Source organism: Lissotriton helveticus, chromosome 1_2 (assembly GCF_964261635.1).
Source record: "Lissotriton helveticus chromosome 1_2, aLisHel1.1, whole genome shotgun sequence".
In the NCBI taxonomy this organism is placed as follows: domain Eukaryota; kingdom Metazoa; phylum Chordata; class Amphibia; order Caudata; family Salamandridae; genus Lissotriton; species Lissotriton helveticus.
This window is the reverse complement of record NC_136058.1, coordinates 337,389,133-337,414,992: the sequence shown is the minus strand read 5'-3', so window position 1 is coordinate 337,414,992 and position 25,860 is coordinate 337,389,133. Positions and strand designations below refer to the sequence as shown.

The 25,860-nt window shown below is 38.7% G+C and overlaps 6 non-coding genes across 6 annotated transcripts; all 6 read right to left on the bottom strand.

Annotated features, from left to right (window-relative positions):
* Window positions 1-4,941: 4,941 nt before the first annotated feature.
* On the bottom strand, window positions 4,942-5,013 carry TRNAD-GUC (transfer RNA aspartic acid (anticodon GUC)). The gene has a single exon. It is a non-coding gene; the product is annotated as a tRNA-Asp (tRNA).
* A 726-nt stretch (window positions 5,014-5,739) lies between these two features.
* Window positions 5,740-5,811, bottom strand: TRNAD-GUC (transfer RNA aspartic acid (anticodon GUC)). Its single transcript has one exon. It is a non-coding gene; the product is annotated as a tRNA-Asp (tRNA).
* A 4,934-nt stretch (window positions 5,812-10,745) lies between these two features.
* On the bottom strand, window positions 10,746-10,817 carry TRNAD-GUC (transfer RNA aspartic acid (anticodon GUC)). The gene has a single exon. It is a non-coding gene; the product is annotated as a tRNA-Asp (tRNA).
* A 2,054-nt stretch (window positions 10,818-12,871) lies between these two features.
* Window positions 12,872-12,943, bottom strand: TRNAD-GUC (transfer RNA aspartic acid (anticodon GUC)). The gene has a single exon. It is a non-coding gene; the product is annotated as a tRNA-Asp (tRNA).
* Window positions 12,944-15,027: 2,084 nt separating this feature from the next.
* On the bottom strand, window positions 15,028-15,099 carry TRNAD-GUC (transfer RNA aspartic acid (anticodon GUC)). Its single transcript has one exon. It is a non-coding gene; the product is annotated as a tRNA-Asp (tRNA).
* A 10,368-nt stretch (window positions 15,100-25,467) lies between these two features.
* On the bottom strand, window positions 25,468-25,539 carry TRNAD-GUC (transfer RNA aspartic acid (anticodon GUC)). Its single transcript has one exon. It is a non-coding gene; the product is annotated as a tRNA-Asp (tRNA).
* Between the last annotated feature and the right edge of the window lie 321 nt (window positions 25,540-25,860).

Sequence of the window (25,860 nt, the reverse complement as noted above, 5' to 3'; positions counted from 1 at the left end):
GGTAGGCCGGAAACGAAGAAATGTGACCAATACTGGGGAGGTTGTAGCAAAAAGACGAAAAGTTGATGAACCTGAAATTATAAGCAGAAACAAAAAGGATTCTGTTGAAGATGTTGTTGGTTTTCAATTTGAAAACAGTTCTGGTGTCAACTGCTATGCTAATGTAGTGGTTAATGTTGTCTTTTCTCTAGAAACTTTAAAAGAACAGATTGTGGTCAATTCGGATCAAAGATTTTGCAGTTTGTTAAATTCTGTGTTAGAGAAATGTAGCACTGATAGAACAAAGATAGAAAGTGTGTCTGAAATTCGAAATCTGTTAGACAGATGTTCAGGCCAAACACAATTCTCTCAAAATAGTCAGCAAGATTGTCAGGAGTTTTTAATGTATATGCTTGATGTATTGCATGATGAAGGTGTAGATGTAGATCACCTGTTTGGGCTTTCTTATCAATGGCAGCATGACTGCGAGAACTGTAGGGTATCAGCTACTACTAGTGTAGACTCAGAAAGATTTATATATTTAACTTTGCCAGACAGTAAATCAGTCTCTTTTAATAAGCTAGTAAAAGCAGCTGATCACAACATGGAGTGTAGCCAATGTAAATCTGAAATGATGTCCACATTATTTATACGAACATATGGCCAGTATGTCATTTTAATGTTCCAACGATGTAGGCCTGATGGAACAAAATTGACAACTTTAATTAAAAAGTTTGTGGCTTCACAGTTGTCAATATCAGGAAGGACTTTTGTAACTGTAGCAATTATATATCATGATGGTCCTTCAATAACATCAGGACATTATACAGCTTATTTAAAGTGTAGAAATGGCTGGTCATTCTGCAATGATTCTGTTTTAATTTTCAAAAAAAAATTACCTTTTGACCTTAAAAATTCTTACCTGGTGTTTTTAAAACCAAAATTTTAGAGAAGGAATCTCGGGATTTGCTCTGAGGAATTTCAAGAGGTTCTAATGGCTCCTACACTATTTGGCCTTGAGGATAAGTGTAGTACAGAGACATAACTTTTTACCATAACACTGGACGTTATTGAGAAATACGTGCAGTTTGAATGAGTTCAGAAAAACTATTTCTTTTTATAAGCTAATTGAAGCAGCGAATCAAAACATGGAGTAGAGGGAATGTAAGTCTGCAATGCTGTCTACTGTTTTACATTGCTTTGTGATTAAAAGTGATGTAGAGAATTAAATAATTGTACTAGTCATAAAGGTAGTGTAAGTCTGCTTCATAGTAAGCAGTATCAGTGTGATCGGAAATGTAGAACATGATTGAGCAAGAAGGGGAAGATATTACTAGTCCAGGATTGTGTAAATGATCTTCAACATTTTAATTCTGAAAGTTGCGGAAATGCGAAAAGACGGGATTGGCTTACAAGAAATCCAAGAGTTATACATGGCTCTGACACGATTTGGCCTTGTGGAATCGTGTGGTAGAGAGCGAGAAGTCATTTATTGTATGTAACATGTTTTTGAAAACGATGGAGGTTTTCTTTCAGAAAGTGGCGGGTTGAAAGTAATAACAGCACAACAGAGTGTAAGCTGTTCATAGGACATCCTTGGCCGTCATGGAAAGTAAGTTAACTTTAAGGAGTTCTGAATTCTGATTTGTAATGTATGGGTTTTTTAAACACAATCATTTTGATTGTGTTTTTTTTTCCCCGCTGTTATATGATGAATACCTTCAAGTCACTGTTTTAGTGAAATTTGATACATTCTGAGAACAGCAAAAATAAACCATTTAACATGTATAATTAATTCTGTTCTGTTTGCATTTATGATGTACATGTAGAACTGTGTAGGAGGCATGGAGAAGGTGAGGCTTCTGTCAGTGTCAAAGTTGTTGCATACAGTGCTCATATTCTACGTAGTCTTTTAAATTTCATTACTTTCACTGTTTCTGACGGATCTAAAACATTTTTTTTTAAAAGAACAGTAAGTATAAGGGAAGGAAACAGACAGTTATGTTAAAAGAAACACAGCTATAGGGAATAAACTAGGGATACTGTTACCCGCAATCCTCTGCTGATGATGTCACTGAGCATGTCATGAATGATGTAATATGTGACATCATCAGCAGTGGATTACGGGTAATAGTATCTCTAGTTTACTCCCCTATAGCTGTCTTTCTTTTAACATAACTGTCTGTTTCCTTCCCTTATACTTACTGTTCTTTTTTAAAAAAAAAAAAAATTTGGTTCGCTTCCGGTTCGCGTACCGGGAACGAAGAAAAAAAAATATTTAAAAAAAAAATTATTCATAAACATATAAAATATATTTTTGGATTTAAAGAAGAATACATTTTACAGCTACAGATATTAGCTGTTAAAAAACCAATGAAATTCACAGAAAAAACCATAGGTTATAGACCATATATAGTTAGGAATTAGCATTTACAAAACCTTGAAAATTCACTGAAAAAACCATAGGTTATAGACCATATATAGTTAGGAACTAGCATTTAAAAAACCTTATTTTACTCACACAAAACCATTGAAATTCCATATATAGTTAGTTGCACTAACTATATATCGCGCACCCGCAATCCACTGCTGATGATGTCACATATTACATCATTCATGACATGGTCAGTGACATCACTGATGACATCACTGATGACATCTCAAATGACATCACTGATGACAACATCCAGTGACTGTATGTTTCTGTAAAGTTAAAATATGTCTTAGATATTGAAGAATGAGTGGATGTATAAGTGTCTGGATGAAGGATTTAGTAGGTGCGTGACTGACTGTATGAGTGAGTGATTAAATGTGTCTCACTGAATGCATGGGTTAGTGACTAAACTGTCTTAATTTGTGCATCATTATGTCTGTTGTGATGTAAACTGCTGCATGTGTTGATCATTAGCTATACGAGAGGCTATATGTGTTATTAATTGGTTGCCCAAGTATTTCTATGGGAGATTGAGTTTGTGTGGGGGTGGCTGGGAGGTGTGTGACTCTGTGCATAGATGTGTGAGCAGTTGATTCACTAGGTGTATGAGTTCAAGAGTGCATGTGGAAAAAGCTACATGGGCGGTTGACTGTGTGCATGAGTGTATTGATGAGTGAATGGATATCTCAATGCTACATGTCATAGTAAGTACATATGTAAAACACAGTACATGTGAGAGTTGGCATATATAAATAACTGTGCATGAGAGCCACTGAATGTGTGAGTGGCTGTATGGATCATTGTGAACTTGTATCAGGGATTGTATAAGAGAGTAAATATGTGTTAGTATATGTTTCAATAAGTAAGGTGTGTATAACTGTATAGTTGAGGAAATGGAGGTGAGATTGTTTCTTTGCATGACTGACTAGGTGTGTGAGTAACTCCATGGATGAGTGACAGTGTGTGAGTGTCTGTATACACTGAGTGTATCTAAGGTTATATTAGAGTCTGAAGAGGTTTATCGTATTAGCACAAGAATGATGTCAAATGAGATGTCATCAGTGATGTCATCAGTGATGTCAAATGAGATGTCATCAGTGATGTCATCAGTGATGTCATTTGAGATGTCATCAGTGATGTCATCAGTGATGTCACTGACCATGTCATGAATGATGTAATATGTGACATCATCAGCAGTGGATTGCGGGTGCGCGATATATAGTTAGTGCAACTAACTATATATGGAATTTCAATGGTTTTGTGTGAGTAAAATAAGGTTTTTTAAATGCTAGTTCCTAACTATATATGGTCTATAACCTATGGTTTTTTCAGTGAATTTTCAAGGTTTTGTAAATGCTAATTCCTAACTATATATGGTCTATAACCTATGGTTTTTTCTGTGAATATATATATATATAAAATCAGCTCACTTTACCATTTGCAGCTTATAACTATTAGCCACCAGGGGTCACGACTAACCAAAAGCAGTCATTCTACTTGTAAATTGTGCCAATCGAGTGGAACAGCAGCCTAGGATTCACCACTGCTTCATCTCATTTTCCAAGAGAATGCAGATGTAAAGTGTTTTTGATGGTACGCCTGTGCATATTGAAATATTCAGAGCATATTCTGAATTTCAGTTAACACATCAGTAAGCATTTTGTCCATCGGTGAATTCAACCTTTTTTCTCAATCGGAATAGGCAAGGATAATGACAGATATATTTTACAATGTTAGAAAGTACATCATTTTATTTAATTGTGTGAATAAAAGGAATCGCCTCCCCGTCGGGGAAATGAACCCCGGTCTCCCGCGTGACAGGCGGGGATACTGACCACTATACTAACGAGGACTTATTGGCATCAGTTAAACAGTGCTCACCTCCTTGGGGTTAAGGCATACCCTCGATCAATTCACAGTATTGTAATTGGCAGATTTGCTGCTTTTCGTTAGGACAAGTAATCTTTTTTCCTAAATATTACAATACAGAAATTCCTAGCCCAAAACAATCAGTTTTATCAAGAAATTATTTCATTGAAATAAATATCTATCTATCGATCTGTCTATCTGGCTATCTTTCTAACTATCAATATATATATTTATATATATATATATATATATATATATATATATATATATATATATATATATATATATATATATATAAAATCAGCTCACTTTACCACTTGCAGCTTATAACTATTAGCCACCAGGGGTCACTACTAACCAAAAGCAGTCATTCTACTTGTAAATTGTGCCAATCGAGTGGAACAGCAGCCTAGGATTCACCACTGCTTCATCTCATTTTCCAAGAGAATGCAGATGTAAACTAAGTTTGATGGTACGCCTGTGCATATTGAAATATTCAGAGCATATTATGAATTTCAGTTAACACATCAGTAAGCATTTTGTCCATCGGTGAATTCAACCTTTTTTCTCAATCGGAATAGGAAAGGATAATGACAGATATACTTTACAATGTTAGAAAGTACATCATTTTATTTAATTGTGTGAATAAAAGGAATCGCCTCCCCGTCGGGGAATTGAACCCCGGTCTCCCGCGTGACAGGCGGGGATACAGACCACTATACTAACGAGGACTTATTGGCATAAGTTAAAGAGTGCTCACCTCCTTGGGGTTAAGGCATACCCTTGATCAATTCACAGTATTGTAATAGGCAAATTTGCTGCTTTTGGTTAGGACAAGTCATCTTTTTTCCTAAATATTACAATACAGAAATTCCTAGCCAAAAACAATCAGTTTTATCAAGAAATTATTTCATTGAAATAAATATCTATCTATCGATCTGTCTATCTGGCTATCTTTCTAACTATCAATATATATATTTATATATATATATATATATATATATATATATATATATATATATATATATATATATATATATATATATATATATATATATATATATATATATATATATATATATATATATATATATTAAATCAGCTCACTTTACCATTTGCAGCTTATAACTATTAGCCACCAGGGGTCACTACTAACCAAATGCAGTCATTCTACTTGTAAATTGTGCCAATCGAGTGGAACAGCAGCCTAGGATTCACCACTGCTTCATCTCATTTTCCAAGAGAATGCAGATGTAAAGTGTTTTTGATGGTACGCCTGTGCATATTGAAATATTCAGAGCATATTCTGAATTTCAGTTAACACATCAGTAAGCATTTTGGCCATCACTGAATTCAACCTTTTTTCTCAATCGGAATAGGCAAGGATAATGACAGATATATTTTACAATGTTAGAAAGTACATCATTTTATTTAATTGTGTGAATAAAAGGAATCACCTCCCCGTCGGGGAATTGAACCCCGGTCTCCCGCGTGACAGGCGGGGATACTTACCACTATACTAACGAGGACTTATTGGCATCTGTTAAAGAGTGCTCACCTCCTTGGGGTTAAGGCATACCCTCGATCAATTCACAGTATTGTAATAGGCAGATTTGCTGCTTTTGGTTAGGACAAGTCATCTTTTTTCCTAAATATTACAATACAGAAATTCCTAGCCAAAAACAATCAGTTTTATCAAGAAATTATTTCATTGAAATAAATATCTATCTATCGATCTGTCTATCTGGCTATCTTTCTAACTATCAATATATATATTTATATATATATATCTATATAATCAGCTCACTTTACCATTTGCAGCTTATAACTATTAGCCACCAGGGGTCACTACTAACCAAAAGCAGTCATTCTACTTGTAAATTGTGCCAATCGAGTGGAACAGCAGCCTAGGATTCACCACTGCTTCATCTCATTTTCCAAGAGAATGCAGATGTAAAGTGTTTTTGATGGTACGCCTGAGCATATTGAAATATTCAGAGCATATTCTGAATTTCAGTTAACACATCAGTAAGCATTTTGTCCATCGGTGAATTCAACCTTTTTTCTCAATTGGAATAGGCAAGGATAATGACAGATATATTTTACAATGTTAGAAAGTACATCATTTTATTTAATTGTGTGAATAAAAGGAATCGCCTCCCCGTCGGGGAATTGAACCCGGGTCTCCCGCGTGACAGGCGGGGATACTGACCACTATACTAACGAGGACTTATTGGCATCACTTAAACAGTGCTCACCTCCTTGGGGTTAAGGCATACCCTCGATCAATTCACAGTATTGTAATTGGCAGATTTGCTTCTTTTCGTTAGGACAAGTAATCTTTTTTCCTAAATATTACAATACAGAAATTCCTAGCCAAAAACAATCAGTTTTATCAAGAAATTATTTCATTGAAATAAATATCTATCTATCGATCTGTCTATCTTTCTAACTATCAATATATATATTTATATATATATATATATATATATATATATATATATATATATATATATATATATATATAAATCAGCTCACTTTACCATTTGCAGCTTATAACTATTAGCCACCAGGGGTCACTACTAACCAAATGCAGTCATTCTACTTGTAAATTGTGCCAATCGAGTGGAACAGCAGCCTAGGATTCACCACTGCTTCATCTCATTTTCCAAGAGAATGCAGATGTAAAGTGTTTTTGATGGTACGCCTGTGCATATTGAAATATTCAGAGCATATTCTGAATTTCAGTTAACACATCAGTAAGCATTTTGGCCATCACTGAATTCAACCTTTTTTCTCAATCGGAATAGGCAAGGATAATGACAGATATATTTTACAATGTTAGAAAGTACATCATTTTATTTAATTGTGTGAATAAAAGAAATCGCCTCTCGTCGGGGAATTGACCCCCGGTCTCCCGCGTGACAGGCGGGGATACTGACCACTATACTAACGAGGACTTATTGGCATCTGTTAAAGAGTGCTCACCTCCTTGGGGTTAAGGCATACCCTCGATCAATTCACAGTATTGTAATAGGCAGATTTGCTGCTTTTGGTTAGGACAAGTCATCTTTTTTCCTAAATATTACAATACAGAAATTCCTAGCCAAAAACAATCAGTTTTATCAAGAAATTATTTCATTGAAATAAATATCTATCTATCGATCTGTATATCTGGCTATCTTTCTAACTATCAATATATATATTTATATATATATATATCTATATAATCAGCTCACTTTACCATTTGCAGCTTATACCTATTAGCCACCAGGGGTCACTACTAACCAAAAGCAGTCATTCTACTTGTAAATTGTGCCAATCGAGTGGAACAGCAGCCTAGGATTCACCACTGCTTCATCTCATTTTCCAAGAGAATGCAGATGTAAAGTGTTTTTGATGGTACGCCTGTGCATATTGAAATATTCAGAGCATATTCTGAATTTCAGTTAACACATCAGTAAGCATTTTGTCCATCGGTGAATTCAACCTTTTTTCTCAATCGGAATAGGCAAGGATAATGACAGATATATTTTACAATGTTAGAAAGTACATCATTTTATTTAATTGTGTGAATAAAAGGAATCGCCTCCCCGTCGGGGAAATGAACCCCGGTCTCCCGCATGACAGGCGGGGATACTGACCACTATACTAACGAGGACTTATTGGCATCAGTTAAACTGTGCTCACCTCCTTGGGGTTAAGGCATACCCTCGATCAATTCACAGTATTGTAATTGGCAGATTTGCTGCTTTTCGTTAGGACAAGTAATCTTTTTTCCTAAATATTACAATACAGAAATTCCTAGCCCAAAACAATCAGTTTTATCAAGAAATTATTTCATTGAAATAAATATCTATCTATCGATCTGTCTATCTGGCTATCTTTCTAACTATCAATATATATATTTATATATATATATATATATATATATATATATATATATATATATATATATATATATATATATATATATATATATATATATATAAAATCAGCTCACTTTACCACTTGCAGCCTATAACTATTAGCCACCAGGGGTCACTACTAACCAAATGCAGTCATTCTACTTGTAAATTGTGCCAATCGAGTGGAACAGCAGCCTAGGATTCACCACTGCTTCATCTCATTTTCCAAGAGAATGCAGATGTAAAGTGTTTTTGATGGTACGCCTGTGCATATTGAAATATTCAGAGCATATTCTGAATTTCAGTTAACACATCAGTAAGCATTTTGGCCATCACTGAATTCAACCTTTTTTCTAAATCGGAATAGGCAAGGATAATGACAGATATATTTTACAATGTTAGAAAGTACATCATTTTATTTAATTGTGTGAATAAAAGAAATCGCCTCCCCGTCGGGGAATTGAACCCGGGTCTCCCGCGTGACAGGCGGGGATACTGACCACTATACTAACGAGGACTTATTGGCATCTGTTAAAGAGTGCTCACCTCCTTGGGGTTAAGGCATACCCTCGATCAATTCACAGTATTGTAATAGGCAGATTTGCTGCTTTTGGTTAGGACAAGTCATCTTTTTTCCTAAATATTACAATACAGAAATTCCTAGCCAAAAACAATCAGTTTTATCAAGGAATTATTTCATTGAAATAAATATCTATCTATCGATCTGTATATCTGGCTATCTTTCTAATTATCAATATATATATATTTATATATATATATCTATATAATCAGCTCACTTTACCATTTGCAGCTTATAACTATTAGCCACCAGGGGTCACTACTAACCAAAAGCAGTCATTCTACTTGTAAATTGTGCCAATCGAGTGGAACAGCAGCCTAGGATTCACCACTGCTTCATCTCATTTTCCAAGAGAATGCAGATTTAAAGTGTTTTTGATGGTACGCCTGTGCATATTGAAATATTCAGAGCATATTCTGAATTTCAGTTAACACATCAGTAAGCATTTTGTCCATCGGTGAATTCAACCTTTTTTCTCAATCGGAATAGGCAAGGATAATGACAGATATATTTTACAATGTTAGAAAGTACATCATTTTATTTAATTGTGTGAATAAAAGGAATCGCCTCCCCGTCGGGGAAATGAACCCCGGTCTCCCGCGTGACAGGCGGGGATACTGACCACTATACTAACGAGGACTTATTGGCATGAGTTAAACAGTGCTCACCTCCTTGGGGTTAAGGCATACCCTCGATCAATTCACAGTATTGTAATTGGCAGATTTGCTGCTTTTCATTAGGACAAGTAATCTTTTTTCCTAAATATTACAATACAGAAATTCCTAGCCCAAAACAATCAGTTTTATCAAGAAATTATTTCATTGAAATAAATATCTATCTATCGATCTGTCTATCTGGCTATCTTTCTAACTATCAATATATATATTTATATATATATATCTATATATTCAGCTCACTTTACCATTTGCAGCTTATAACTATTAGCCACCAGGGGTCACTACTAACCAAAAGCAGTCATTCTACTTGTAAATTGTGCCAATCGAGTGGAACAGCAGCCTAGGATTCACCACTGCTTCATCTCATTTTCCAAGAGAATGCAGATGTAAAGTGTTTTTGATGGTACGCCTGTGCATATTGAAATATTCAGAGCATATTATGAATTTCAGTTAACACATCAGTAAGCATTTTGGCCATCAGTGAATTCAACCTTTTTTCTCTATCGGAATAGGCAAGGATAATGACAGATATATTTTACAATGTTAGAAAGTACATCATTTTATTTATTTGTGTGAATAAAAGGAATCGCCTCCCCGTCTGGGAATTGAACCCCGGTCTCCCGCGTGACAGGCGGGGATACTGACCACTATACTAACGAGGACTTATTGGCATCAGTTAAACAGTGCTCACCTCCTTGGGGTTAAGGCATACCCTCTATCAATTCACAGTATTGTAATAGGCAGATTTGCTGCTTTTGGTTAGGACAAGTAATCTTTTTTCCTAAATATTACAATACAGAAATTCCTAGCCAAAAACAATCCGTTTTATCAAGAAATTATTTCATTGTAATAAATATCTATCTATCGATCTGTCTATCTGGCTATCTTTCTAACTATCAATATATATATTTATATATATATATATATATATATATGAAATCAGCTCACTTTACCATTTGCAGCTTATAACTATTAGCCACCAGGGGTCACTACTAACCAAATGCAGTCATTCTACTTGTAAATTGTGCCAATCGAGTGGAACAGCAGCCTAGGATTCACCACTGCTTCATCTCATTTTCCAAGAGAATGCAGATGTAAAGTGTTTTTGATGGTACGCCTGTGCATATTGAAATATTCAGAGCATATTCTGAATTTCAGTTAACACATCAGTAAGCATTTTGGCCATCACTGAATTCAACCTTTTTTCTAAATCGGAATAGGCAAGGATAATGACAGATATATTTTACAATGTTAGAAAGTACATCATTTTATTTAATTGTGTGAATAAAAGAAATCGCCTCCCCGTCGGGGAATTGAACCCGGGTCTCCCGCTTGACAGGCGGGGATACTGACCACTATACTAACGAGGACTTATTGGCATCTGTTAAAGAGTGCTCACCTCCTTGGGGTTAAGGCATACCCTCGATCAATTCACAGTATTGTAATAGACAGATTTGCTGCTTTTGGTTAGGACAAGTCATCTTTTTTCCTAAATATTACAATACAGAAATTCCTAGCCAAAAACAATCAGTTTTATCAAGAAATTATTTCATTGAAATAAATATCTATCTATCGATCTGTATATCTGGCTATCTTTCTAATTATCAATATATATATATTTATATATATATATCTATATAATCAGCTCACTTTACCATTTGCAGCTTATAACTATTAGCCACCAGGGGTCACTACTAACCAAAAGCAGTCATTCTACTTGTAAATTGTGCCAATCGAGTGGAACAGCAGCCTAGGATTCACCACTGCTTCATCTCATTTTCCAAGAGAATGCAGATGTAAAGTGTTTTTGATGGTACGCCTGTGCATATTGAAATATTCAGAGCATATTCTGAATTTCAGTTAACACATCAGTAAGCATTTTGTCCATCGGTGAATTCAACCTTTTTTCTCAATCGGAATAGGCAAGGATAATGACAGATATATTTTACAATGTTAGAAAGTACATCATTTTATTTAATTGTGTGAATAAAAGGAATCGCCTCCCCGTCGGGGAAATGAACCACGGTCTCCCGCGTGACAGGCGGGGATACTGACCACTATACTAACGAGGACTTATTGGCATGAGTTAAACAGTGCTCACCTCCTTGGGGTTAAGGCATACCCTCGATCAATTCACAGTATTGTAATTGGCAGAATTGCTGCTTTTCATTAGGACAAGTAATCTTTTTTCCTAAATAGTACAATACAGAAATTCCTAGCCCAAAACAATCAGTTTTATCAAGAAATTATTTCATTGAAATAAATATCTATCTATCGATCTGTCTATCTGGCTATCTTTCTAACTATCAATATATATATTTATATATATATATCTATATATTCAGCTCACTTTACCATTTGCAGCTTATAACTATTAGCCACCAGGGGTCACTACTAACCAAAAGCAGTCATTCTACTTGTAAATTGTGCCAATCGAGTGGAACAGCAGCCTAGGATTCACCACTGCTTCATCTCATTTTCCAAGAGAATGCAGATGTAAAGTGTTTTTGATGGTACGCCTGTGCATATTGAAATATTCAGAGCATATTATGAATTTCAGTTAACACATCAGTAAGCATTTTGGCCATCAGTGAATTCAACCTTTTTTCTCTATCGGAATAGGCAAGGATAATGACAGATATATTTTACAATGTTAGAAAGTTCATCATTTTATTTAATTGTGTGAATAAAAGGAATCGCCTCCCCGTCTGGGAATTGAACCCCGGTCTCCCGCGTGACAGGCGGGGATACTGACCACTATACTAACAAGGACTTATTGGCATCAGTTAAACAGTGCTCACCTCCTTGGGGTTAAGGCATACCCTCGATCAATTCACAGTATTGTATTAGGCAGATTTGCTGCTTTTGGTTAGGACAAGTAATCTTTTTTCCTAAATATTATAATACAGAAATTCCTAGCCAAAAACAATCAGTTTTATCAAGAAATTATTTCATTGAAATAAATATCTATCTATCGATCTGTCTATCTGGCTATCTTTCTAACTATCAATATATATATATATATATATATATATATATATATATATATATATATATATATGAAATCAGCTCACTTTACCATTTGCAGCTTATAACTATTAGCCACCAGGGGTCACTACTAACCAAATGCAGTCATTCTACTTGTAAATTGTGCCAATCGAGTGGAACAGCAGCCTAGGATTCACCACTGCTTCATCTCATTTTCCAAGAGAATGCAGATGTAAAGTGTTTTTGATGGTACGCCTGTGCATATTGAAATATTCAGAGCATATTCTGAATTTCAGTTAACACATCAGTAAGCATTTTGGCCATCACTGAATTCAACCTTTTTTCTCAATCGGAATAGGCAAGGATAATGACAGATATATTTTACAATGTTAGAAAGTACATCATTTTATTTAATTGTGTGAATAAAAGAAATCGCCTCCCCGTCGGGGAATTGAACCCAGGTCTCCCGCTTGACAGGCGGGGATACTGACCACTATACTAACGAGGACTTATTGGCATCTGTTAAAGAGTGCTCACCTCCTTGGGGTTAAGGCATACCCTCGATCAATTCACAGTATTGTAATAGGCAGATTTGCTGCTTTTGGTTAGGACAAGTCATCTTTTTTCCTAAATATTACAATACAGAAATTCCTAGCCAAAAACAATCAGTTTTATCAAGAAATTATTTCATTGAAATAAATATCTATCTATCGATCTGTATATCTGGCTATCTTTCTAATTATCAATATATATATATTTATATATATATATCTATATAATCAGCTCACTTTACCATTTGCAGCTTATAACTATTAGCCACCAGGGGTCACTACTAACCAAAAGTAGTCATTCTACTTGTAAATTGTGCCAATCGAGTGGAACAGCAGCCTAGGATTCACCACTGCTTCATCTCATTTTCCAAGAGAATGCAGATGTAAAGTGTTTTTGATGGTACGCCTGTGCATATTGAAATATTCAGAGCATATTCTGAATTTCAGTTAACACATCAGTAAGCATTTTGTCCATCGGTGAATTCAACCTTTTTTCTCAATCGGAATAGGCAAGGATAATGACAGATATATTTTACAATGTTAGAAAGTACATCATTTTATTTAATTGTGTGAATAAAAGGAATCGCCTCCCCGTCGGGGAAATGAACCACGGTCTCCCGCGTGACAGGCGGGGATACTGACCACTATACTAACGAGGACTTATTGGCATGAGTTAAACAGTGCTCACCTCCTTGGGGTTAAGGCATACCCTCGATCAATTCACAGTATTGTAATTGGCAGAATTGCTGCTTTTCATTAGGACAAGTAATCTTTTTTCCTAAATAGTACAATACAGAAATTCCTAGCCCAAAACAATCAGTTTTATCAAGAAATTATTTCATTGAAATAAATATCTATCTATCGATCTGTCTATCTGGCTATGTTTCTAACTATCAATATATATATTTATATATATATATCTATATATTCAGCTCACTTTACCATTTGCAGCTTATAACTATTAGCCACCAGGGGTCACTACTAACCAAAAGCAGTCATTCTACTTGTAAATTGTGCCAATCGAGTGGAACAGCAGCCTAGGATTCACCACTGCTTCATCTCATTTTCCAAGAGAATGCAGATGTAAAGTGTTTTTGATGGTACGCCTGTGCATATTGAAATATTCAGAGCATATTATGAATTTCAGTTAACACATCAGTAAGCATTTTGGCCATCAGTGAATTCAACCTTTTTTCTCTATCGGAATAGGCAAGGATAATGACAGATATATTTTACAATGTTAGAAAGTACATCATTTTATTTAATTGTGTGAATAAAAGGAATCGCCTCCCCGTCTGGGAATTGAACCCCGGTCTCCCGCGTGACAGGCGGGGATACTGACCACTATACTAACGAGGACTTATTGGCATCAGTTAAACAGTGCTCACCTCCTTGGGGTTAAGGCATACCCTCGATCAATTCACAGTATTGTAATAGGCAGATTTGCTGCTTTTGGTTAGGACAAGTAATCTTTTTTCCTAAATATTACAATACAGAAATTCCTAGCCAAAAACAATCAGTTTTATCAAGAAATTATTTCATTGAAATAAATATCTATCTATCGATCTGTCTATCTGTCTATCTTTCTAACTATCAATATATATATTCATATATATATATATATATATATATATATATATATATATATATATATATATATATATATATATATATATATGAAATCAGCTCACTTTACCATTTGCAGCTTATAACTATTAGCCACCAGGGGTCACTACTAACCAAATGCAGTCATTCTACTTGTAAATTGTGCCAATCGAGTGGAACAGCAGCCTAGGATTCACCACTGCTTCATCTCATTTTCCAAGAGAATGCAGATGTAAAGTGTTTTTGATGGTACGCCTGTGCATATTGAAATATTCAGAGCATATTCTGAATTTCAGTTAACACATCAGTAAGCATTTTGGCCATCAATGAATTCAACCTTTTTTCTCAATCGGAATAGGCAAGGATAATGACAGATATATTTTACAATGTTAGAAAGTACATCATTTTATTTAATTGTGTGAATAAAAGAAATCGCCTCCCCGTCGGGGAATTGAACCCCGGTCTCCCGCGTGACAGGCGGGGATACTGACCACTATACTAACGAGGACCTTTTGGCATCTGTTAAAGAGTGCTCACCTCCTTGGGGTTAAGGCATACCCTCGATCAATTCACAGTATTGTAATAGGCAGATTTGCTGCTTTTGGTTAGGACAAGTCATCTTTTTTCCTAAATATTACAATACAGAAATTCCTAGCCAAAAACAATCAGTTTTATCAAGAAATTATTTCATTGAAATAAATATCTATCTATCGATCTGTATATCTGGCTATCTTTCTAACTATCAATATATATATTTATATATATATATCTATATAATCAGCTCACTTTACCATTTGCAGCTTATAACTATTAGCCACCAGGGGTCACTACTAACCAAAAGCAGTCATTCTACTTGTAAATTGTGCCAATCGAGTGGAACAGCAGCCTAGGATTCACCACTGCTTCATCTCATTTTCCAAGAGATTGCAGATGTATAGTGTTTTTGATGGTACGCCTGTGCATATTGAAATATTCAGAGCATATTCTGAATTTCAGTTAACACATCAGTAAGCATTTTGTCCATCGGTGAATTCAACCTTTTTTCTCAATCGGAATAGGCAAGGATAATGACAGATATATTTTACAATGTTAGAAAGTACATCATTTTATTTAATTGTGTGAATAAAAGTAATCGCCTCCCTGTCGGGGAAATGAACCCCGGTCTCCCGCGTGACAGGCGGGGATACTGACCACTATACTAACGAGGACTTATTGGCATCAGTTAAACAGTGCTCACCTCCTTGGGGTTAAGGCATACCCTCGATCAATTCACAGTATTGTAATTGGCAGATTTGCTGCTTTTCGTTAGGATAAGTAATCTTTTTTCCTAAATATTACAATACAGAAATTCCTAGCCCAAAACAATCAGTTTTATCAAGAAATTATTTCATTGAAATAAATATCTATCTATCGATCTGTCTATCTGGCTATCTTTCTAACTATCAATATATATATTTTTATATATATATATATATATATATATTCACTGAAAAAACCATAGGTTATAGACCATATATAGTTAGGAATTAGCATTTACAAAACCTTGAAAATTCACTGAAAAAACCATAGGTTATAGACCATATATAGTTAGGAATTAGCATTTAAAAAACCTTATTTTACTCACACAAAACCATTGAAATTACATATATAGTTAGTTGCACTAACTATATATCGCGCACCTGCAATCCACTGCTGATGATGTCACATATTACATCATTCATGACATGGTCAGTGACATCACTGATGACATCACTGATGACATCTCAAATGACATCACTGATGACATCACTGATGACATCTCATTTGACATCAATGACCACATCACTGATGATATCATTCATATGACAATACAATGCATCTCCTCACATTTTAATATAACCTCTGTTTCACCCAGTGTTAAATACAGAATATAATTTTTGAAACCATTGACACACCAATACTAGTTACTACATACGCACTCACTGATTCCTACGTCTACACACACCTTCACTCATTCACCCATACTATCATTCATACATACAATCACTCATCTTTACAACACTATCATATGCACTCATACACCTATACAGACACTCACAGTCTGCCACTCATCCATGGAGTTACTCACACACCTAGTCAGTCCTGTAAAGAATCAATGACACTTCCATTTTCTTGTCTATACAGTTAAACATAGAGCACCTTACATTTTCAAACATATACTAACACATACTTACCTTGTTATACAATCATTGATACAAGTACACATTGATCTGCACAGAGTCACACACCTCCCAGCCAGCCACACACACACTCAGTCTCCCATACAAATACTTGGACAATCAATCAGTAACCCATATAGTTAATTATATAGCTACTGATCAAAACATGCAGCAGTTTACAGAACAACAGACATAATGATGCACAAATTAAGACACTTTAGTCACTAACCCATGCACTCAGTGAGACACATTTAATCACTCACTCATGCATTCAGTCATGCACCTACTAAATCCTTTGTCCAGACACTTATACTTCCACTCATTCTTCAATATGTAAGACACATTTTAACTTTACAGAAACATACAGTCACTGGATGTTGTCATCAGTGATGTCATCAGTGATGTCATTTGAGATGTCATCAGTGATGTCATCAGTGATGTCACTGACCATGTCATGAATGATGTAATATGTGACATCATCAGCAGTGGATTGCAGGTGCGCGATATATAGTTAGTGCAACTAACTATATATGTAATTTCAATGGTTTTGTGTGAGTAAAATAAGGTTTTTTAAATGCTAATTCCTAACTATATATGGTCTATAACCTATGGTTTTTTCAGTGAATTTTCAAGGTTTTGTAAATGCTAATTCCTAACTATATATGGTCTATAACCTATGGTTTTTTCAGTGAATTTCAATGGTTTTTTAATAGCAAATATCATAAGCTGTCGAATGTCAAGTACGTGGTAAGTGAAAACATTTTCGTGTTTATGCACACTGATCTGCTTTGAATGGTGCCCCCCCCCTCATTTCTATTAGGAGTACTCTCTCTTTGCAGATAGTGAAAGGTAGTTAACGCAGGCCTTTGCCCCCGTTGTAATCCGTCGTGCCTGCTTCTCTCTCCATTTGATTGATTGTTATCCAAGTATTTACTGTTTTAGAATTAGTTCTCTTTGGTTCATTCTCTATTTACAAACAAACACAGAGTCGCAATACTCTGTTTAGTCTTTGCAGATAACGAAAAATCGTGTAAAAAAAAAGAAAAGGAATCGAGCAAAATCAGTAGGCCACTAATGGGATCTCTTTTTGACCTCGCTAAAATAGAAACATTAGGAACAACCCCTCATGACAAATACAAAACTAGTGAGATGAACTGAACTCCACACAATGATGGCTGCAAAACAGCTCGGCTCCGCCACCCACCCCGCCCAAAATAACGATAAAGAGCGGCTGCCATGATTGGTTGCGGAATGGCCACGACGGAGCTACGAAATGATGCTGCTCTCATGCTAACCCCAGCTTCAGTCTGAAACATCCAGAAACACTGTAGACTACCAATTCGATCAGTTCCGGTAGCGCCCCAATGTAACCCGGTAGAGAAGAACTAGCCCTCCCCTCTTTCACTGATGGTTCTTGTTGCCTGTCCCTTCTGTTCTCATTTAACAGAACTATTTAGCCTGCTGAAAGGGGTTGTGTTCCGACCGCTGGTTGGTGGAGACATTTTGACTATATTCTGGACCTGCGTTGTCGCGTAATGCGTCATATGACGCGCCGCGTTAGCGCATCCGGAAGTCATCCGGGGCGCGCAGCGCGTAACGTAAGCATAACAAGTCATGTGACTTGTTAATAAAACTTTTCATTGGTTCATTTTACTTTTCTTATTGTAATGATGAAAGGCTTGCTCATATGACCTAAAAATTACGCTTTTCATTACTTCCGAACATTATTTTTTCTTAAATATATGTTATAATGTTCCAGGCTAATGTACTTTCCCGGAAATTTTACAACTGTCCTGCAAGTAAAATATATTCTTTTTTCGAGAAAAAGAGCGTTTCTTCGTCCCATGATGGAGCCGTTGAGCAAAAGAGGGTCGACCTGCTGTCTTAGTCGCCGATACGCCTGAATATGAGATTCTTATCGATCACTTTATGTTGCAGGAATAGAAAACACAACAGCCCTTGACCATTTATCTTTACTGCGTTCCTTCGTATTATACCTTTTACCCTTCATGTAATTGGTCTGCTTTATTTCACTTGCCTTTTAATGATTCTAAAACAGTGACTATTATTACAAACTTTACCAATGTATATACTACTACCATGTTTTCTTTTAAAAACCTTTATTGTGAAAATTTCATTATACAAATACGAGCCTATAACCACGTGGGCCGGCCACGGAGCAAACTGTAATCGTATGTGATGAGTAGACATTTACACTGTAGAGGAACGTAACGGACGGGCCATTAGGTTGCAAGAACTAAGGTGTCTAACAGTTATGGAATCGGTGGACGTACATTTTATAATTAAAATACGACAGGGCCAGTTACAATAAAATTATCTAGATATACATTTGCGGGCAAGTACCATGGGTGACGTTAATTCGAACTTTCAACAGTACAGTAATCAATAACACATCAGAACTTAATATCAATAGGGATGTCGAAATATTCAATCAATTCTCGTCCCCGCCCGCCATGTGCTTCAAAACTGCATACGTATCTCGTGATTTCAAGGTTCTGCAACCAGTACACAACAAGGAGTTACGAGTCCCATTTATTCCGGCGCCATTTTGGGCGAGGACGGGCAGGTCCAGGATATAGTCAAAATGTCTCTACCAACCATCGACTATGATGATGTTCATATGCTGTATTTATTAGAGTAACACTCATCTGCCCACATGAAATTAATTTACCACAATCTAACATGTCATTTTAATCTTTCCAAAGTTCTTCTAAATATTTGGGACCGTTTCCCTTGCCTCTGAAGCTCTCAGTGCCACTTCTTTGATGAATGTACTAGCAGGTCAGGGGTTCTCCTCCAAATCTCTCTTTTATGCAGCACTATAATTAATTGGTGCCACCTCTCCATATGACGATGCATGGTATAGTTACCACAACTATATATTTTTTCGTTTCCTCTGGAGAGTTCATCGTGGCAGATGAAGCGTGTAACATACCGGGCATTTACCTTTTTTTGCATGTACAGGAAAGGAAAAAAAAATCGAGCGTTCGAGTTCTTAGGTGTCCCAGGGCCATTTTAGTGGACCAGGCCCAAATCCAAAGAACAGCTATCTCACAGGCTAATGGGGCGACCCACGCCGAGTTTCAGCATTGTAGGATGACCACACAAGTACAGCAACTTGCTAGACATCACCTCGGTGCCATCCGGATCTCGGCGCCCCACTGCAGATGAAGTGCCTCTCAACTATGAAACCACCAGAAAACGCTTGAGTCAGCTTTGTGTGAAGCCGCCATTTTGATTCAATCAATAGCGTCCCCCTGCACACATTCAGGGACCTGGTCGTGTCTTCAGGTCAAACGAATTTGGGACAAGATGCAGAAAGGAAAAGGAAAAAAGTTCCGCCGGACCCCGGGAGGTGGCCGCCTATGTCATGGGCGATCTTAGGCCACACCAGGGCAATAGTGAAGCTGCAGCAGGTGCAAATAAGCTTCAGACAGTGTTACAAGCGCTGCTCAGAACTCTCAACTATGACACCACCTCGGTGCCATCCGGATCTTGGCGCCTTGTGCTGCTTCCGGCCTATTCACACATCGGTCCGCTACTGACGCCACCTCACAGGCCAACGGGGCACCCCACGCCGACTTTCGGCGCAGCATTGTAGGATGGCCACACCAGTGCGGCAAATTGCTGGACACCACCTCGGTGCCATCCAGATCTCGGCGCGTTGTGCTGCCTTCGGCCTATTCGCCACAAGTGCGCACGCAACTCAGCTGCATAGCGAGTGAAACACCAAGGGGCGCCCCACTGCAGCCGAGGAACCTCCATCTTGGGGGCGACGCACAGCATCACATTGCTTTCCAATGCAGTCAGATCCTCAAACAGCCCCCACTGACTGACGCGAACTCACAGGCCAACGGGGCGCCCCACGCCGACTTTCGGCGCAGCATTGTAGGATGGCCACACCAGTGCGGCAAGTTGCTGGACACCACCTCGGTGCCATCCGGATCTTGGCGCGTTGTGCTGCCTTCGGCCTATTCGCACATCAGTCCGCTACTGACGCCATCTCACAGGCTAATGGGGCGCCCCACGCCGACTTTCAGCATTGTAGGATGACCACACCAGTACAGCAACTTGCTAGACATCACCTCGGTGCCATCCGGATCTCGGCGCCCCACTGCAGATGAAGTGCCTCTCAACTATGAAACCACCACTGTGACATCCGGATCTTGGCGCGTTGTGCTGCCTTCGGCCTATTCGCACATCGGTCCGCTACTGACGCCATCTCACAGGCTAATGGGGCGACCCACGCCGAGTTTCAGCATTGTAGGATGACCACACCAACTTGCTAGACATCACCTCGGTGCCATCCGAATCTTGGCATCTCAACGCCTAGTGGTATCTTCCATACAGAAAATATTGTTACGCTACCTTTGGCCCCATTCGCACATCAGTCCGCAACTTAGACATCACCTCGGTGCCATCCGGATCTTGGCATCTCAGCGCCTTGTGGTGTCTTCTCGTCAGAAAATATTGTTGCGCTGCCTTTGGCCCCATTCGCACATCAGTCCGCTACTGACACCATCTCACAGGCCAACAGGGCGCCCCACGCCGACTTTCAGCATTGTAGGATGGCCACACCAGTGCGGCAACTTACTAGACACCACCTCGGTGCCATCCGGATCTTGGCGCGTTGTGCTGCCTTCGGCCTATTCGCACATCGGTCCGCTACTGACGCAAACTCACAGGCCAACGGGGCGCCCCACGCCGACTTTCAACATTGTAGGATGGCCACACCAGTGCTGCAACTTGCTGGACACCACCTCGGTGCCATCCGGATCTTGGCGCGTTGTGCTGCCTTCGGCCTATTCGCACATCGGTCCGCTACTGACGCCGCCTCACGTGCCAACGTATTTTCTCCGCATTTTATACCCTATGCCGCATAACAGGTCATGTGACTTGTTTATAAAACTTTTCATTGGTTCATTTTACTTTTGGTTTCCTAATGATGGAAGGCTTGATCATATGACCTAAAAACAACACTTTTCATTGGATGAAAACTTTTTTTTTTTCCAAACGATGAAAGCCCCACCTTGTTTCTGGATGTTTCAGACTGAAGCTGGCGTCAGCATGAGAGCACCACCATCTCGTAGCTCCGTCGTAGTCATTCCGCGAGCAATCATGGCAGCCGCTCCCCACCAGAAGCCTGCAGGAGTCGGGCCCCCAAAACTTTTGATGAATTCTCAAGGCGGAGGGGACGCTTTCGAGAATGGGGTCCAAGACCTAGCAGACAAGCGTCCGATTTCCAAGGTGTCCCAGGGCCATTTCAGTGGACCAGGCCCAAAAAGGAAAGAGCCTGCCGCCATTTTGAGAGTCCTGTGACAGCCGCCTATCGCTGCACCGCAAGAGTGGGCGCAACTCAGCTGAATTGCGGCTTTTGACACAGTGGACCAAAAACGGACGGAATGGCAACTGAAACGGTAAAGGGGCGCCCCACTACAACAGATGACACTCCACCTGGAGAGGCCCGTTCACGCCGCCTCCCCCGGGGCGCCCCACGCCGTTATTCGGAGCAGCATTGTAGGATACCAAAACCAGTGCGGCAACTTACTGGACATCACCTTGGTGCCATCGTTCTGCTGCCTTGGAACTATTCGCACAACAGTTTGCTACTGAAGACCCACCCCCCGCGACGCCCCACGCCGTTATTTGCTGGGTGGCAACTTACTAGACATCACTTTCGTGTCATCTAGATTTCAGCGCGTTCTGCTGCCTTGGAACTATTCGCACAACAGTTTGCTACTGATGACCCGCCCCACGCCGGAAATCTGGACGTTGTACTGCGTTGGGACTATTCGCACAGCCGACCGCTACTTCGTTGTTTTTCCCTAAAAATGTTTATATGTTATTACTATTTTTGTTTTCTTGTATATATTTATAAATTATTAAAGTTTTATAATCTTACTACTTTGTCGGAGTGCTATATATTTTTAATGTGACACATAATTGTAAAAACTTTGATGTACAAAGAGTCATCCCTGGAATCTTCCGCTTCACGCTCGGTCCCCTCCCCAATCACAATACAGGATGGTTTTCAGATAATAGCAACGCTTCTGCTGTGACGGATCTCATCGAGTGTGGGCCTTGATCTACTATAACTCCTTTGAAGAGGGGTGAATCTTTACAGCTGTGGCCATAAACTACATCTGCAGGGCTAGCTGATACCCTAGGACCAGCCTGGACAATCGGACACAGAGGAAAAGGAGTGTCAGAGGGTGCAGTAGTGAATAGGGCGAAAGGGAGGTGTCGGGCGGGCACAGGGTGTGATTCTCAGGAAAGAGCAGCGCAGATGGGGGGAGGTTTATTACCCATGCATAAGACAGAGAGCGGGGGTGACCACTGCCTGGGGGAGATGCTTGCGAGGGTGGGGAGCCATGCTAAGGATCGACAGCGTGCACAGAGTGGGTCTGGTCAAGGCATCTAAAATGGCTGCCGTGCACGACAAAAGTGTGGCATTTGAAAAAAGACAAGATGGCGCAGACAATGTTTTTCAACACTTCCTGATTTCCTTCGAATCGAACGTTAACAGACGTTGGGGCATATTACCAAAGTTAAGCGATATTTATCCCTAACGATGCATTGCAAAGATTTTTTTACCGTCAGAAATTATCGCAGATAAACCTTGCTATTATCAAAGTTTATCGCAAATACGATAAAAACCGACCGCAATGCATTAATATCGCTGAAAACTCAGCGATATTCATGCATTACCGAGCTAATCCTCTTAGCCATGTTATCCACCTCCCATAGGATAACATGGCTAAGAACTGCTCAGGGCAGCTGTTACTTTTTGGAGATATTCGCGCTTATCTCGAATATTTCCAAAAGTTGATAATAGGAGATAGCGATGTTAGCGACTGTTTCCAGTCGCTAACATCTTGGCATGCCCACTTTGCATGTCATTAGTGATAAATATCACTCACATGCAAAGTGGGGCCCAAGATGGTCGCTATCTCCTACTAGCCGTCGCTAACTGGTGTTAGCAACAGCTAGGTAATACAGATATAATTTTATCTCCGCGAAGCGGAGCGCTGTTACAGATATATATCTTGTTTTTGAACGTTAATTTCTCAAAATGCACTGAAGCACATATATTGAGACCTAGCAAAGGCACATCGGGCTACCAGTCCCTAATATTTTACCAAGTTTCGTGCAAATCCATTCAGCCGTTCGATTATTATTATTATTTATTTTTTTTGCCCCGCGGGGCCCTTTTAAAACCTCCACATCAAACCTAGGGGATCAGCGAGGATCTACTATGCCCCCTTATGGTCATTTGCCCCTTCGCTTTGGCCTCCTCTTGTCTCTCGATCCTACCGAGAGACAAGATGGCGGCCGCTACGGACTGTTTGGAATGTTTACAGACACCGGAGAGCCAATCAGCTTCGCTTCGCAAAGCTCCGTAACGCGAAAAGTACGCGAAGCGGTGCGCTGTTACAGATATATATCTTTTTTTGAACGTTAATTTCTCAAAATCCACTGAAGCACATATATTGAGACCTAGCAAAGGCACATCGGGCTACCAGTCCCTACAATTTTGCCAAGTTTCGTGCAAATCCATTCAGCCGTAAGATTATTATTATAATTTTTTTTTTTTGCCCCGCGGGGCCCTTTTAAAACCTCCACATCAAACCTAGGGGGTCAGCGAGGATCTACTATTCCCCCTTATGGTCATTTACCCCTTCGCTTTGGCCTCCTCTTGTCTCTCGATCCTACCGAGAGACAAGATGGCGGCCACTACGGACTGTTTGCGGCCACTACGGACTGTTTGGAATGTTGACAGACGCCGGAGAACCAATCAGCTTCGCTTCACAAAGCTCCGTTGCGCGAAAAGTACGCGTCCTAGGCCGCTGCCCGGTCCGCGCTTACAGATATATATCTTTTTTTAAACGTTAATTTCTCAAAATCCACTGGAGCACATATATTGAGACCTACAAAAGGCACATCGGGCTACCAGTCCCTACAATTTTGCCAAGTTTCGTGCAAATCCATTCAGCCGTTCGGTCTAAAAGTGAGGCCAACCGCCCTATGGAAATTAACATGGGAAAAACGCGTTTTGGGACCCCCCTTTTTTCTCGGCCCCCCCTTGACGAACCCCCCCCAAATTTTCAAAGGCTGCTCAGAAACAAAATGTGCCATTTTCCTGAAAATTTCAGCCAATTCCGTCCACAAACGGCAAAGTTATTAGACATAGAATTTTCAAAAATCCCATAGAGAAAAAATCCTAACTATATATACCTACTGGCGACCGCCAGTAGGTAATATATATATATATATATATATATATATATATATATAAAATCAGCTCACTTTACCACTTGCAGCTTATAACTATTAGCCACCAGGGGTCACTACTAACCAAATGCAGTCATTCTACTTGTAAATTGTGCCAATCGAGTGGAACAGCAGCCTAGGATTCACCACTGCTTCATCTAATTTTCCAAGAGAATGCAGATGTAAAGTGTTTTTGATGGTACGCCTGTGCATATTGAAATATTCAGAGCATATTCTGAATTTCAGTTAACACATCAGTAAGCATTTTGGCCATCACTGAATTCAACCTTTTTTCTCAATCGGAATAGGCAAGGATAATGACAGATATATTTTACAATGTTAGAAAGTACATCATTTTATTTAATTGTGTGAATAAAAGAAATCGCCTCCCCGTCGGGGAATTGAACCCCGGTCTCCCGCGTGACAGGCGGGGATACTGACCACTATACTAACGAGGACTTATTGGCATCTGTTAAAGAGTGCTCACCTCCTTGGGGTTAAGGCATACCCTCGATCAATTCACAGTATTGTAATAGGCAGATTTGCTGCTTTTGGTTAGGACAAGTCATCTTTTTTCCTAAATATTACAATACAGAAATTCCTAGCCAAAAACAATCAGTTTTATCAAGAAATTATTTCATTGAAATAAATATCTATCTATCGATCTGTATATCTGGCTATCTTTCTAACTATCAATAAATATATTTATATATATATATATCTATATAATCAGCTCACTTTACCATTTGCAGCTTATAACTATTAGCCACCAGGGGTCA